Genomic DNA, 17,680 nt, shown 5'->3' with positions numbered 1-17,680 from the left:
GGTGTATTCTTAGAAATTTTCTTACACCTTGGTTTCAAGTGTAATCCTGAAAAATCTTCGTTCGAAGGACTGTTCACCCCTTCGCCTCAGCCCTACGCCTTCAAGCTAAAGAGAATTGGGACACCCCTACCCCTTGGCGTGCATGCGCAAAACGAGGGGTAGGGGTAAGGGGAAGAGCTAGGGGATAGAATTGGGAATGGGCCTTAGTGTTTAAAATGTCACTAATTTAATAGAAAACGAGTCAAATGACTGCAAAAAAAAAGGTCCACTTTTTGTGAAAAAAAAAAAAATAGCCACCCCTTTCAATAAGCTGGCTACGGGCTTGTAACCAATCAGTGTAATATATTTCAAGACCGATTAAAATAGCCCAGTACAACAGTCTATCTTTTCAACTGACACCTAACTTCTACATATGATGGTGCAGCCACAATACTTGATGTAATGGTTTGTAAAAGCCTGCTGCAGCACCTGCATAAACATGTAAACAAAATATACCCTTAAAAACCCCCACTGAGGTGGCAAACGATGTGTTGTTCTTTGTGTGTGCCTGTGCTATAGATTTGCATTACACTCTGTGCTATCATTATTATTGTGCAAAACCAACCACTGCCCGAGGCCATGTATACAAACACAGATGGCACTTCAGACTAACAACGACATTTAGGGTGCCATGCAAGAGAGGCCACCTATAAGTTTTCCTTCCTGCCCTGGTAATGTGAAGAATACTTTCACACTCTCTCTCTTTTTTCCTCCCTCAAACCAGGAGATCCTGTTAGCTTTGCCCTCAGCCATCAGGCAGGGGTTCAAAGTACTCAGACCCAAAGCACAGCCCACCGTTTCCTGCTATAACATCTCTGTTTTTACCTAGCTGGCTCCCAGCCCAGCCTGCAGCGGAGTACCTGCACCCGCGGCCTTCACCACAGCTGAGCCTCTGCTGCTGTCAATCCTGGCTTAGCTTGAGCACAATGGCTGTGTAATTACAGGTTTCTGTTAAACCCAAATCCAATCATATACACGAGTGGAGGATCCATAGGAACAACAGACAGGGAGGGCAGGCGAGAGAGTCTCGGTCCTTACAGATGATTCAGATGTCAGGAATTGGCTCCGAGTGGAGAGATCAGAAGCTAATGCTAATGATACAGTCAGAGAGGGGCGGACACCTTAACCTCATTCATCATTACAGCTGAGAGGAGAAAAAAAGCAGTACGTGGCATTGCAGGTTCTGTCAGTCAGCTGTCACTTATTTTTCTGTCAAGTTGAGCGTGAGCAGTAATACAGGCTTGTAACTGTGTTGACATTCAAGGAGTTGAATAATTGAAGCTAAACATTGTTTAATTTAGGATTTTGGGTGCGATGAAAGCATTCTTCTACAGTTAATGCTCAGTCTAGTCTCATCCCTGGTGGCTCCTGTAGCAAGTTTTGCAAAGGCAGAATATTTGTGTTACACTTCCAAGTGTTGTTAGGCTTTTGTTTTTGCCTATGATAAATGAAATTAATACATGCATTTAATGTTTGAAATGCCGGCATGAATAATTCATGAAAGTCATGCAGATGGAGTGATCAGTACACAGAACCAGGACAAGAGGAAATTAATTTTTTAAAAGCGCATGTCTGTCAGCTTCACAGAAGCGGATGTGTTGTTGTGATTACACAAGTTCGCTGTGAATAATCAGTCTGTTTATTTGTAACTTTAGCCTCTCCGTATTCCACTGGGAGGTGGAACGATTTGAATACCCACTCAGTTTTCTGTCAAATTGCGGTTTCATAATAATCATTGTTGGTAATTAATTAATCCCAGAATGGTTTTAGCGTGCTGTGTATATTATTAGGCAACTGATTTAGGCTTGAGAGCTTTCAATAAAAGACATCATTGATGCATCAGCTGTCTGTTATTAACCTACACCCAGTTTAAGAAAAGAATTTTAACTGCTTGGAAATATTTAAAGACTGATTTTATAGTTCTGGATGCTCATTTAAATACAGCTATCAATGTTAAATGTCGCCTCACATCTTCTGTCTTGCTTAGTTAATGCATACATTGTGTATTCATTGCAAAATTTTAACCGCCGTCTGCATTGTCACAAAAGCGCAAAGTGATTTTTATCAAATGAGAACTCAGTTTAGCACTCGCATGAACACAGAGATCTGCGTATTGGGCTAGGACAGACAAATACATGCAAAAGTATGTCTGTATACTCATCTTGCTGATTAACCTAATAAAAACCATCTATTATGTCACTAAAGTAAACATTTGCAATAACACAGTAACTACATGTCAACTAGTTGTCATTAGAGTGTCTACTACTCACTACAAAATGAAATAAAATCTGGCATTGTTGACTCACGGAAGAACCTTTAACATCCATGGAATCTTGGCATTCAACAAAGTTCTTTGATGTGAAGAAAAAGAAAGTTGTTTAGACTGTCAGAATTCTTCTTCATTAGTTCTTCAATACATACCTTTAAAATGACATTAAGACATGATTATATCATATCATAATCAGCTTTTTTTCCATAATGCATACTACAAATATTAGTATAATATTTAAAGGCAAGAAGGCATTGTAACTAACTTGACAGAGGGCAAACTAAGGATAGGGGGAAGCCATTAACATTCGCAAATGCATGCAACCACGGTTGCATTATTTGGGAAGAATGTGTTTTACAGATGGCATTGATGTTCTGAGGTGTGAGTGACATGAAGAACAATGGATTATCACACACAACAACGCCCTGTAGCCTTAATCACTGCAGTAGCCATGCAGTTAAAATTGAATTAGAAGAATTAGTGTTTGTTTATTGTGTCTGTGGATTCAACAGAGAGTGTTAGCGCTGTTGATGATCGGGGTTGTGTTAAAGACACTGATGTGAAAGAACACCAACCATATTAGTAGATCTGCTTTAGATGGTACCCAATCACCACTGAACAGACAGAGGGCGAGAGAAGAAGGGAGGGATAAAGAGAGAGAGGAAAAGCTTTCGGTGGTGTGTAATTGTCAATGATTACGGTCTTTAAACTGTCACTCTCATCTCTCCCTCCCAACTCTTCCCTCACAGCAACAGTCGAGGGCTTTCACGCTTCTCAAAGCCAAGCAGAGAGTCCAAAGTCCTGTGGACGAGTGAGACTGTACTTGGGGTGCTGGGTTTTGTGTGGGGGGTTTGAGAGGGAAAGTTAAGACTGGGAAAATGAAAGAGAGAGAAATCTCCCTACTAAAGATATTTCCATCCAGGGCGTATGAAATATTAAACGTGTTCATTATATCCTCAATTTGCAGTTATTTTGTGCGAGCACACACTGCCATATTCTTCCAGCCGTCTTATTGGCAGGGCTCTGTGGGCCTGAAGTCAAATCTCCCTTTTATTATTTAAATCCATGCATACAGCCGAGCCCCCTCAAATCAGCACAGCCCGCCTGCCATCCGTCCACCTCTGATTGGCAGCTCGATATACAGAGGGAGGATACAGGGGGTGATAATGTGGGTGACAAAGGCAAATCCGCCCCGCCGGATCAGTTTTTATTGGGGTCGTTTGGGAAGACGAAAGCAGGGGAGCGACAGAAGAGTTTGATGCATAGTAAAAGTAGCTGTGATAATTGGCGATGGCATTGGGCTGTGTCCGTGCCTGTGTTGGCCTGTCAGCGCGGCGGTGTAAATTTATTTGACATGTTTTTGTCAGGATGAAAGTTTAATGTGGTGGGTGTGACAAATCGCATGCAAATGTTGTTTTTTCATCCCTTTCCGATGAGTTGACCTCTGAGGACTCCCACAGGAAATCAGCCTTTAAAAATGATTTGATGGCTCAAACCTGGCCCATGTCGTACGAGAGTGTTCATGTGTGCACATGCGGAAATATAAATATGCACAAGCACACACTCGTACTGCTGTCTGGCTGCAATACCAGGTAGTCATTCCAAAGTCATGCTACCTCAAGCAATGTGTGTGTCTATACATTAAAAATACAGTACATTAAATATACATTAAACATGCACTCATTTAACACCATTTTCTTCTTGAAATTTGAGAATATGAATTTTACTTCTCAGACTTCCTGAACAATCAGAATTGTTTCACTGCCATTATTACTGCAATTGTTACAATTTTGATTATTAACACATTTATGTATCAATATTAGTATATATATAGTAAATAGTATACTATATATAGTATATATATATATATATATATGTTTATGAAGGAAGCATATAAAACAATCTGGCCATGCGACATTGCCAGTTAACTGAGTTAACTGGGACTTCAGAAGGTTGTGGTTCAAACAATAGGTGGTAAAATTTGTGATAACTGAATTAAATAGCTAAATATTATCGATGCTTCAAGCTTTATAATGAATTAAGAACATTTTCCCCACTAAGTATAAATCTTGAGTGAGATATCTCCTTACCTAAGAGAATAAATGAAGGATGTTCCATAAACATAAACTTAAACATGTCTCTTATAACCATTTAGTTTGGACATGTCATGGTTAGAAGTAGCTTTACAGAAAATAATAGATAAAAACTTTTAAAAAAGTTTTTATATATGTAAAAAGGCCTACATACATGCAAGGTCATGCCAATCTCTTGCTAATTCACTCTTCATTCAGTTAATGAGATCTGCCAGATTGGCTAGTACCGATCAAGTCATAAATGATACCGATCTCTAGTCGGTCAATCATAGCATCCCTACTAAATATAACAAAATTGCCTTATAAAACAATTCTCCAGTTCAAGGTGTTGAATCAATTTTGATCAATTCAACTTTCAGATGTTAAATATTAGCATAAGGAAAATTTATTATGAACCATTTCCAAAGATATAGAGGGATTTTCAGCACAATACCATAGAGAGGCATTTACCTGTAATTATTATTAATTAATCCCTCAACAGTTCTCCCACTTACTGAGCCAAAAAAAAAAAAAAAACATAAACAAGCCAACCTAAATAAATACCCATGACTTCTGATGATACGTTATAAAGGAAAATTATTATTCTGCACATTATTTTATAGCCTCAGCAAACAATTGTGAATACATTCACATGCTAGTGACTGGAATAGCTACAATGCGATAATATATTTGTAACACAAGGGTGCTGGGAGACAGCAGAGTTGAGGATCCACATGCAGTACTTTATTCAACAGAGAATGATTAGGCATGCAATGGTCAACAGAGGACCAAAGGAGGAGTATGCAGGTTATCCAAAAGAGTAGTCAGGGTCACAGGCAAAGAGATCAGTTTAGGCAACAAACAACATAAAACAATTAGCAAGGCGACGGTCAGAAAACAGGGCAAAGCAAGACAATGGAATTTTCCCAAATGTTACAGGTACTAAACCAAACAAGACTCATATATAGTTCATATATATATATATATATATATATATATAGTGTGTGTGTGTGTGTGTGTGTGTGTGTGTGTGTGTGTGTGTGTGTGATGTCTAAAGGAGTTGTAGTTCATATGGTGGCAGAATTGCAGTCCGAGTGAAAGTGAATGTTCACTCTTGCGATCTGTGGGTGTTAGATCACTAGTGATCGTGACAATATTACTGTCACTATAATTTTCTTTTTTATTTAAGTTTTTAATTGCAAAGAGATACAATTCACAGCATCAGTAGACATATGTTACTTTTACAGATTTTCCAGTTTAAGGTGCAGTATATAAGTTTGATACCCAGTGGTTGAACTAGGTATTGCATTCCTGGATCAAAACAAACACAAGCAAAGGTTGCCAGAGTCTGACTGTCGAACCTAATGGTTGATTTAAATTGTGTTCAACATAAAAGCAACAGCACACGACAAAAGGAACATTTTTCCATATTAAAAGGATTTTTTTTTTTCTAACCAACACCTCAAATTAAATTGAATTACAATAGCTTCTATTTCTTGCAGCTGGACAACAGAAAACTTGGTGACGTGATCACTGCTCAATGATAACAATAAGAGTTTGAACAATAAGAGTTTGCAGACCAACACATATCAGTGATTCAGCATGTACGTTTAATAATTTTAAAGAGGTTTAATATGTTTTAATTACATTATAAACTTTACAATTTCGTTGGAGTGCAGTAAGTGCTCTATTCTCTGCTTCTGAATGGCTGTATGTAAGGTTTTACATTAAGCCAAATTGCTTATCACTGCGTATCTCATCACATAACTTGTTGTTAGGACACGGGGTTACAATGTAACCTGCTCACCTAATGTTTTCCTTTGTAATATTTATATTATTTGTTAATTAATAACCTCATGTGGAACTCTGAATCTGCGTCTCATTTCAGAGTCTGCTACAGTCCACCGGAGGTCACATTTCGGTTACGGTCGCATGCTTTGAGAGCTTTTCTGAATGAATAAATAAAATAATTAGTTTTTCAACAAGGCAACCCCTGGTTTTAAAATATAACAGGCTAAAGTGGCAGTGGGTGGTTTAAAAGAACAAAAACAAAGACAGAAGTTCCACCCTGTAACAGGCATTTTTAAAGTAGAATATCTGACTACAGCATTGTTTTTCAGACAAACAAGAATGTTCACTTAGCTTGTATTTGTATATTTATGCTTTAGAAGAGTCAAAAACTTACATACAGCACCTTTAGCAGTAAAAGTACATTTTAAAATTCTATAGCGAAAAGACATTAGGTTGAATGGCAGTAATGTACTTAATCCATTAAAACCACAAGTTAACACATGTGTCTTTTTGGTTATACACAGTATGATCACTATTATTTTCATACATCACAACTTTCAGCTGGCTGCTTCTTGACACAATATTTGCTTGTGATTATAGCTACCTTTGAATTAAAAACAGCAAGTCGCATCCGTGAGCGTGACAACCTACCTGTTTGTGTGTATCAGTTTCTCTTGGAAGCGGCTGAAAAGAATGCACATTTTCCATCATGAAACCTGTAATGCGTGCGGAGGCAGGAACAAAGTATGACTGTATGAATGTGTTTGAGGTTGTGTGCGAGGCAGGATGCAGCGGCCTCTACTTCCTCCTTTCTAAAGTCTCTCTGAATACGCCAATACCTTGCATGCACGCACACGCACAAGACTGCCCTCTGTATTCTGTTGTGGTGCAGTGTGTAAGCATAAGTGTGCGTGTGTGCTGTTGCGTGTTGTGTATGGCTTTGCTGTAATAAGCAGTGGAATAACAGGCTCTTTTGTACATCGAGAAGCCCGCCTGCATCTGAGACCAATAACCCAGAGCCCTGGGGTCAGTGTGCAGAGGAGGATGGGACAGATATAATCACATACACGGACACAACACCTTTTTTATGCTTTCTCTGCACATTTGGAAGCAGGCAGGACAGCCAGAGCTTCATAAGTTTAATATTATCCCGGGATGACCTTTTGTCCCTAATAGAGTGGCTCGGCGATAAGGAGATATTGTGTCTTTAGGGGGTTGCAGGACGCATTGGAGAAGACGGAGATTGACCTGTGTCAGACCAGGACTGTGTGTGTGTGTGTGTGTATGTGTGTGTGTGCGTGCTCCTGTCAGCGGATTTTTATGATACATAACTGGGCAGTTTAGTGGACTGCTTGAGGAAAGCTGATCTGAGCACATTTAGACTCGCTCTGTGAAAACCGCTAACGTGTATTAAAGCTAATGCTGCAGTTAACCACAACCTGTAACCGTAGAGTGCACACATACACACACACAGTTATTTCTGAAACACTTTTACTTCTATTCACAATCACTCACTTACTCATTCTTGCAGACTAAAGCTTTTACTGTCAAATGCTTCAAATTCCTGAATTCATGTAAGCATTTTATCTCACAGTTGACATTTTGTCAGAATTTGTCATAACTGCGAGATTAAATCTCATGACATCTATGATATCCTAAATTTACAATAGGCATTTTGCCGGTGTAAAATGTTTTTGTTGCGATTAATTGCAGAAGTTTTTCTAACTGTATACAGTATGACCTGAGCTGCAAAAAGAGTTTTTTTCCTCTAGGATTTTTTCCTGCTGTGACGGCAGGCCTTTTACACAGATCTACCGACTACCTATGGCATTATTTTTAAGACAAATGTCGTGAGGGCAGTATTAGAGATCACGATTATGTAATATGAGCATGCAAACCTCTACTTGCACACTGATTTCCTCTGTTTGTGCACAAAACTTCTTGCATGCCCTAAAATATACACTGCTCAAGTGCAGATTTTCTTGTGCGCTCTCAAATAAACATTGTTGAAGTGCGATTTAGTGTGTTTATGCAGAGCTTAAATTGTGGCGCAACACGCCGGATCCGGAACCTCTGAAATCTGATCTGGCACCTCATTTTACCGATCCCCCTCCTCAATCACCCTCCTCCCCCGTCCACTGTTCACTTTCACTTTCTTCCGCGACTCCCCAGCCCTCTTCACTTTCGTCCGCGACAACCCCCCCGCTCTTCACTTCCGTCCTTCGTCCGTGACACCCCTCCACCATCCACGCAAACCCCCCCTCTCCCCATTTCATCTGTGACAAACACCCCACCCTCCTCTGTACCCCATTACACCGATCTATTCCGGGACGTTGCAATTCACAAATTAAACACTGCGTTTATGTAACAAGTATGTATCCAACATTTATTAGATTTTCTAGGAATATTTATGAATGTCTCCAATAGACCTACAGGGAGGCATTAAAGTGTCCCAAAGTAAAGTGAAATGGCTATAAACTCCAGCAAGATAAAGTCATTGTATGCAGAACCACAGACCTTTCAGTCTTTCCTCTAGGACTTTTTCCAGCTGTGGCGACAGGCCTTTTTTACACAGATCTTACCAACTACCTGTGCCGTTATTTCAATGACAAATGTCGTGAGCGCCATATTACAAGTTGAGATTACATTTATGTAATAGCCTACAAGCATGCGAATCTCTTTGCTTGTGCGCCGATTTTCTCGTGCACAAAACTTCTTTCACGCCCTCTCAAATATACGCTTTTGGATAAGAAAGTGAAATATAGTTGTGGTGGGATGAATTTTGGTGTGGCGCCATAGAAGAATGAATGTAGTGGAAACCATTGAGTTTATTTAACATGCAATAACCGAAAATACTTTAAAATTCAAAACTACTTAGTGTATTGCTTTTTATTATACATTAAAATAATTTTCCTGCTTGTTCAAACTACTTATATTTTTCAGTGAGCTGAATCAACACAATTCTTAAGTTTTTGGGTTGACAGCTTAGTTGTTTTATGCTCAATCCAATATAAATAAAAAAAAAAAACAATTATGTTAACTAAATTTGTGTTGGGGCAATATGAAGTTGTGTACAACCCAGCATTTTTACAGTGTACACGTTCAGAGTAAACAAATGTTTCAACCAAGTTAAATCACAATTTTATAAAAAACAAAAGGTAACACTTTACAATAAAACACCATTAGTAAATATTAGTAACATTAGTAATACATTAAAATCAACAAATAGCTAAAATAATTAGTTATTATTTTAAAAAAAATTTTCAAATATGCAGCTGAATTTGATTAGTTATTTACTACATTTAATAAAATGATTACGATTTTCCATTGTAGTGTGTTATTATGCATTAACTAAGAAAATAACACCGGCTAATGCTGTGATCACACTAGAGTTTGACATGCAAAATTCAGTTGTATGGCACTGCGAAAAGGGGCTGGATTAAACAAGATGATTAGACATTTAAAAAAATCAGCGTTTGCTCCATATTTTAAATGTCTATACAGAGAGGTCAAGTTTTGATCTTTGATTGGTTTCACGTGATGCAATTTCCCAGGGAAAAACTTCACCATGCTTGAACTTTCGAATGCAGACAAATACGAAACTTGTCACATGAGCTTGGGTTTCCAATCTTCCGCATTCGCATGCATATGAGTGAAAGTCTATGTGTCCAGTGTGACCACAGCTTAAGATTAATTAATGCTTTTTGTATTTGTCATTAAATTTGCTTTACTTAAATTAATGTCAACAAATGAATCTTACTTTAACAAATTAACAAATAAAAGACCTGCAAATACTCAGAACTGTTAATGTTGTCGGCCAGATTAACGTGAAATTGTTAATGTTTGACATTAAATCACTTATTAAGCATTTATACATTTGTTGCTTTGAAGAACAACCACTAATGCAACAATCTGAATATTCTTAAAAGACACTCTAAAGGTTTATATAATACATAATTATTCATGGTATTTTTAAATGTCCCAATATAAATATTGTGCATGTTTGCAATCTAGGTATGTCTAGGTCCAGCCTAATCTCATGAGGAAACGTAAGTATTTTACATTTTGTCAGTTTAGTGGCTAATTTGTACAAACTGTACAAAAAAAAACCCTGCAAATACAAATATTCCTAAAATTTTCTCTAAAAGTTTAAATAATAAACAATTATTTACAGTATCAGACGTGTTCATTATCACTTTACTATCAAGTTTCATTAGATAATGTTAGTTAATGTATTTGTTAACATGAATTACAGTAATTATGAACTATATTGTGCAGCATTTATTAATCATAGTTGATTATTTACTAAATGATTATTAAAATCCAAAGTCATGCATGTTAACATAAGCTAAAATGCAGTAAGGTAACATGAACTAACAATGGACAGCTTTATTTTCATTAACTAAACTTAACAAAACTGAGTAAAAACTGTTTGGAATTGTTAATTGTTTGTTTATGTTAGTAAACATATTAACATTCACTAATACAACCTTTATTGTAAAGTCTTACTGTAGTAATGAATATCAGCATGTCTAGATACTATGTATATTTCAGAATTATTTTGCAGTGGATGCCCTTCCAGCTGCAACCCTTCACTGGGAAATTATTATTATTATTATTATTATTATTATTATTACTTTTTCAAGTCATATTGGCAGTTGTGAGACATAAAGTTTCCCAAACTAATCTAAAATTTCTACATCAAACAGATAAGTGACAGTCACAAAGTTTTTTCTACTTTGTAATTTGGATAGTTTTACCCTCGTTTGTTGTTTATTCAGGTTGAAACCGTGTTGAACCTTCACACAAATAAACCTTTCATATCCAGACAGGGCATATGTTTTTTTATTTTTTTTTTTTTATAGTTGGGCAAATGTTCTTTCTTCCTCAGAAGTTGTTTGATTTATTTTAATAAGCTGCAAATTGCTGTCACAGATTTCAAACCAACCTCACTCCAGTTCTACAAGATTCGCAAGTGTCATCTGCTGTTTATCTTTTGAAGCTCCAGTAGTTGTACTTGGCAGGGAAGTGTACCTGTGTGTGTGTGTGTGTGTGTGTGTGTGTGTGTGTGTGTGTGTGTGTGTGTGTGTGTGTGTGTGTGTGTGTGTGTGTGTGTGTGTGTGTGTGTGTGTGTGTGTGTGTGTGTGTGTATGTGTGTGAGAATGTGAGTCTGTGCTAATTTGGGTGTTTGTGTGCATGTGTGCTTTTAGGCTAGGTGTTTGATCTCTGTGCAGGTATGAGATTTGCCCTGGGCTGTGTAACTCATTAGGTATGAGCTGTTATGAATATGAGGATATTTGTTAAACCAGTCAGCAGGAATAGAAACAGATGTCCCCTAATTAGAGCGAGCTTAAGCTGTCTTACTGCAGAGAGGGAGAAAGAAAGAGTGAGAGAAAGAGAAATCGGAAGAGAGAGAGTATGACATAGATAAATAAAAGTAGAGAAAAGAGCATGCCTCTGCTAACAGAAAATGGAGATTAAATACACATACAAAACATAGAGTTCACTGTTGCTGTATAAAATCTGCTGGTTTCTCTCATAAGAAGTCCCAGCTACCTGACAGACCTGTATTTGTGACAGCCCAAGGCTCTGTAAACAGAAAGACAAAGTCAGCAGAGCAGCCAGTAAGAAAGCAGCACTTCAAAAACAATGTGCATGTGACTCATTTAGCATTTTGACAATATTCCATTTACTGAAATGACAAAACAGGACAATTAAAGTGAAAATTCATGTGTCTGTGTTGCACGTTAATAATCTTGTTGTGAACAAATCACATTTGTATGTTTTATTTTAACATTGTACACAGCAAAATATGGGGACCCAAAACAACTCTATGGGTGTTAATTTCAACCCTTTGAAAGTGTCTCATGGGGTCCACTCAAAACAGAGTTAAATCAACACTTTCAAAAGGGTTGGCACATTGACACCGAAGTAAGGGTTAATTTTAACTCTGGGCAGAGTTAAAATATGTAACTATATTTAACACCGCCTGGTGTAATATATTGTTATTTTATTCAACTCTCTTGAGTGTAAATATGGTAAAAAGGTCAAATAGACTGTAAATTACAAAATAAAAAACATTTTATTTGAAAACATTCACTACTTCAACAATTCATTCAGTTTTTAAAATGCAACAATGTCAAATATGCTTTAAATGTTTTATTAGTACAGACAGTATCAACAAAATATGTATGACCAGTGCTCAAAAAGGCTGTTTCAGTCCTTTGGTCCAAACTTGATGTTTCATCAGAGCAATTTGAAAGTTCAATATAGCGTCACTCATAGTTTTCTTCTGAACGCATAGTTTTCTTCTGAAATTACATTTTAAACAACTTGGCGTGCAAATCTTTCACTTCTGGTGTTTCCTTGGTCCTCCATATCAAACACAGCAGTTTAAATGAAGGTACAAATGCTGTAAACTTGTGTGAAAACAAACTGGAGCTAGGAAATCTCATCAAGCATGTCCTGTGAATGAAGTGCTTCCCAGCCACAGGATGACCTTTTTATCCATGACGATGTAGTAGCTGCTGATCGCTCGTCTGGTGGTTCCTGATGCACGGATATAGGGTGATGCTCATCTAAGAACTCTTCAAGACTCCAGCATGACTAAGAAAAATTATAAGAAAAATGTTTGAAAACAAATTGCAATCAAATTCTATGATATATTTAAAAGAACATTTAAAGTAAATAAAACATTCAAGAAATCTAAACTCACCTTTTGAAAATCCACATGATGATCCACAACTTGACTCTCCCAGCTGGTTGAGGTGACAGGATATGGAAAAGTAGAAAAAACACATACATCACTGTTGGATCTCCAAAAACAATTAGGTTAACCACTATGACTAGAACTGGAAAAACAGGCAGCTGTCTGTCCAGAATCCTGAATTTAACACAACACTTGGAGCAAAATTTAGAGGAGCTTAAAATCTTTTATATCATTTAGTGATGCTGACTTCCCCAAAATATTGGCCACAGTGTAAAAAATATTCATAAACTTACAGTTTTCTGTAAGCGTGTGCGTGCTTGTGTGTGTGTGTGGATGTGTGTGTGTGTGTGTGTGCGTGTTTCTTTACCAGATTCAACTTGTTAGGCCCTTTCAGGTCCAGTATTGACGCCACCTTTCCTGGAGTCCAGCAGATGTTTCAGGTCCAAATATAATCTAAAATATTAGGATAAGCAGAAGAGGAAAAGTGCAAAGCAAAGAGCAAAACATTATTTAAGTAACAGTTCACCCACAATACAAAACTTATCACCTTCATGTCATTTGTTAATCTCTAATGCTCTAATACCCTCTCAGCTCATGTGAAACAAATACAGAACTTTATCAAACATACCTTCATTATTATCACCACATATGACCAAGAAGGTGTGCTTGGTCATTTCACCAACTCTGGAAATACACCATCCGTCTCTAATCAGCCACCGTCACAGGGTCTTGTGTTATTGTTTAGAGAACTGTGGCTGTTAAAAAACAACAACACATTAGTGTCTAACACATATGCATAACCTTCAGATAAAAAAGAGAGATAAACATCACAAAGTATACCTCACACTTTTTCAGATATCTTTTGATTCAGATGTTGATTATTGATAATAAATCTACAAATCAAACCTGTATCATCATTAGGCTGCTCAAATATGAATCAGTTGATTAATTTTACAGACAGGTGGCTTTTTACAACGCACTAAATTGTCTTTAATAAAACGGAAATGTTGTGTACAGTACATGCTAAGTTTAGCCTATAGTTTTAAGCACAATATCATGTGGGAGAAAAAGCTTGACTAAGATGTTCCTGACTACAGAAATAGCCTAACTTACTAACGTCAGACATCCCGAGTTGGCAAAAGTCATTTTCGGGGGATACAGAGTTGATTTGCGGGAGGTAGCGGGAGAGACGAGTACCTGAAAAGCAATGAGATGAGTTGCGCGCGACGTACCTGAAGAGCGGTGGGGGTGACTTCCGCGCGACGTACCTGAAGAGCTGGGAGGGATGCGGTGGAGAGGGGTGTGCAAAGTGTTTAATGGCCGGGCGGGAGACGCGCGATTTCCGGGAGATTATCATTCATTTGCGGGCATCTACTTGGGCATCTGGGAGTCTCTGTGCATTTGCGGGATAACGTTAACGTTAGTCCCGCAACTTCCGGGAGACTTCTGTAACGTCAAATGTCTGATAAAGTGCAAACGCGGTCATTTAAATACATTAATGTTAACATTCCGACTTTAATGGTTGTCAACACTTAATATAATTTAAGCGTAACTGTTACGTTATCACACGAGTCTATGGACTAACAGTATATGGACGGCCACGAATCAACCAGTTTAAAAGGGCCGCGGTGTTTAAAATAACCAAATTAACGTACACGAATAACAAACAATCATATGTTTTAGTCAGGAAGCCTTTTACAAGTAAGCATGTTCATTTACTCACCAGATATGTTTTAGAAACTCTCCAGAGCTCATGGAAACCGTCCTGTGTTGCCGTTAGCATCCGGGCAGAGTAGGCTAGGCGCTCCGGGGATTCCCTCGCTAGTTTGCTTCGAATTAAAGGAGAAATGTCTTTTTTATTTTACAGATGGGTAACAACACACAAAATGGCATTATGCGTGACAGAATTGTGTTGAACATGTACATTTGATGTTTTTATGCACTATGTATGCGTGAGCATATATAAAAACATTCTTGAAAAGAAGTCAATAGTAATGCAGTTAAGCTAGATACACAAACGACCATGAATGAACCGCAGAAGTTTAAAATTGTCACTACATTCTAAAGTTATTAACTTAACAATATGTTTACAACTGTATTTCCTTAAAGAAAGTCAGTAAAATACCAACATTTAGGTAGTTTGACTCACCAGTTGCTGTTCTAAACCTCAGATGGAAAATGGCGCCTGGAAAATTCTTCAGTGACTGGGGCTGCATGAATTCCCGGATGTTGGAAATAACACCACCAAGTGTTGAAAAGATAACTCCTTGATTTCGCACTGAATAAAATCAATTTTAACTCTTATTATATTCATTTATCAAAATCTAACTCTTTAACGTCAACACTTTACTCTGAAATGCTTCAACACCGAGAATTTAACTCTGATGAATTTGCTGTGTAGTTATACCTACTCTTGTAGGTAATTGTTTACTAAGCTTAAAACCGGCCCTGCACGTTCAATCAATTATAAGCTTGTTTAATTTAATTTAATTTAATTTAATTTAATTTTATTTTATTTTATTTTATTTTATTTTATTTTATTTTATTTTATTTTATTTTATTATCCATTGAACTTGGATAGACTCTTTTTTTATTTAATTTTATTTTATTTTATTATCCATGTACTTGGACAAACTCATTTATTTTCAATTATTTTTATTTTATTTTTATTTATTTTTACAATTTTATTATCCATTGTACTTGGGTAGCCTTTTTTATTTTGTTTTATTTTATTTATTTATTTTTGTTTTATTATCCACTGTACTTGGATATAGTCGTTTATTTTTATTTTTTATGTTATTTTATTTTTTCATCCATTGTACTTGTACAGACTCATTTATTTTAATTATTTTTGTTTTTTTATTTTAAAAGATTTTTTTATTTTATTATCCACTGCACTTGGATAGACTTGTTTATTTTTATTTTATTTTATTTTATTTTATTTTATTATCCATTGTACTTGGACAGACTCATTTATTTTTATTTATTATTATTATTATTATTATTATTATTATTATTATTATTATTATTATTATTTTATTATCCATTGTACTTGTACAGACTCATTTATTTTAATTTTTAGTTTATTTTAGTTTATTTATTTATTTATTTATTTTTACATTTTATCATCCATTGTACTTGGATAGACTATTTTTATTTTATTTTATTTTATTTTATTATTATCCATTGTTCTTGGATAGACTCATTTATTTTTATTTATTTTTATTTTATTATCCATTGTACTTGGATAGGCATCACAGAACACAAACTTCTTTTACTTTTACTTTTTATCTTTTACTACACTTAAATGTATCTTTAGACCACATTTAATTCATCATTTACTCACCCTCTGATTTTTGCTGTCTTGCCTATGTTTGTCAATGATGGTATGAACGTGGCATCTTTGCTTTTAATACGATTTTTGGAGGATGGGAGGATGAATAATGAATTATTAAATTTCAATCTGTTTCTCACACAAAGCTATTGTACGGCTTCAGATGACTTGGGATATAGCATAGAGGTCATATGAACCTCTTTAATGATAGTTTGTTTTATTTTTGCCCATTTTGAAGCTTGCAATGGCACAAAGCAGTTGCAGGGAAAAGAGACGCCTAAATTGTCCTCAAATATTCTTTAATTGTATTTTATAGAACTGCATATTGCTGAGAAAAAGGCTTGGGGGTGATAATGACTGAATTTAGAATTTTGAGTGACGTGAAGGCATGTGAATACAACAAATCTGATTCTAATCATAATGTAAATCTATTAACAATTGACTTTTGATGTGTTATTCACTGTCAGAAATTAGGTGTCATTTACAATAGTGAGTTTTTGCTTTAAAAAATGTTTTTGAGTGAAAACACATCTCTTGCATTTAAGAAAAACAATATCTCTCCATACTATCCATCTTTAAATGTATGATACATAACTAATCTTGCTCACTGGATGTCAACATATTCATGGCATTTGTACTTGCTGTCTACCAGTTGTGTAATGATCAAAAGAGAGGGTCACGAATATGCAGTGGTCCAGGAAACCAGACATATAGGACTGTGTGATTCTGGCTAAAATGAGAATCACAGTTTATGTTTTACTTAAAATCAAAATCACGATTTTTTTCTCACGGTTCTGTAGATGTAAAATAAAGGGTAATATGAGTCGGCTATTATTATTGTTATTTTTCAAACCGATGGTAATACAACAATAATAATCTTAGACCTATGTGTCCACTGTTGGTTAAAATACTCAATTTTGTATAGACTTGAAATAAGGGGCTTAAACAAACTTGAATTAAACAAAAAATTAAAAGATTAAAATAATACTAAAATTATCATTTTCTAGCCTACATAAATATACGTGCGTACAACACGTTTCCTTATTCATGAGAGAGAAAGTGAAAGTAAATAATGAAGAGGCTTATCTCTCATTGTCATGATGTAGATACTCTGTTTAACTGTTTTCTCGCTAGTGAAGCGCTCAGTTTTTCCACTTACGAAGTCGCCTTGTAAATAACAAATGCACTATGTCGCGACGCAACTGACTCTTAAAAGGAATGGGAGATGAGACTCTGATTGGTTTATTCTCAAAACGCACCTATAACTCATTAAGAGAATAAGCTCAACCGTGTTAGACCATGCGCCACGGCACAAAGCGGATTCTTAAAATAGCAAAAGTGGATTCAAATACACCCTGAATGCTTTTGCGCCCTGCACTTTGGACCTAGTGCACCTAGTGTGATATTTCAAAAGTTTGCATAATAATAATAAATCTTTCATTCATTCATTTTCTTTTTGGCTTAAG

General features: G+C 36.3%; 1 protein-coding gene and 1 long non-coding RNA gene across 14 annotated transcripts in view; one reads left to right on the top strand and one right to left on the bottom strand.

Moving 5' to 3' along the window:
* LOC141375396 (uncharacterized) overlaps positions 1-15,086 on the bottom strand; it is a 170,364-nt gene extending 155,278 nt beyond the window's left edge. Inside the window, exons 1-6 of the long non-coding RNA XR_015495948.1 lie at positions 15,030-15,086; positions 14,604-14,709; positions 13,509-13,635; positions 13,248-13,333; positions 12,887-12,929; positions 11,974-12,777 (exon numbers count right to left, since the gene is read on the bottom strand). This is a non-coding gene — a long non-coding RNA (uncharacterized LOC141375396). The remainder of the gene's footprint in view (positions 1-11,973; positions 12,778-12,886; positions 12,930-13,247; positions 13,334-13,508; positions 13,636-14,603; positions 14,710-15,029) is intronic.
* LOC147836041 (uncharacterized) overlaps positions 1-17,680 on the top strand; it is a 305,239-nt gene that overhangs the window by 43,249 nt on the left and 244,310 nt on the right. The gene's annotated exons all lie outside the window — the stretch shown is intronic.

This window comes from Danio rerio, chromosome 7 (genome assembly GCF_052040795.2).
Source record: "Danio rerio strain M-AB ecotype USA chromosome 7, GRCz13ab, whole genome shotgun sequence".
Classification (NCBI taxonomy): Eukaryota; Metazoa; Chordata; class Actinopteri; order Cypriniformes; family Danionidae; genus Danio; species Danio rerio.
The sequence above is the reverse complement of the archived record's forward strand: the minus strand, read 5'-3'. Positions and strand labels throughout refer to the sequence as shown.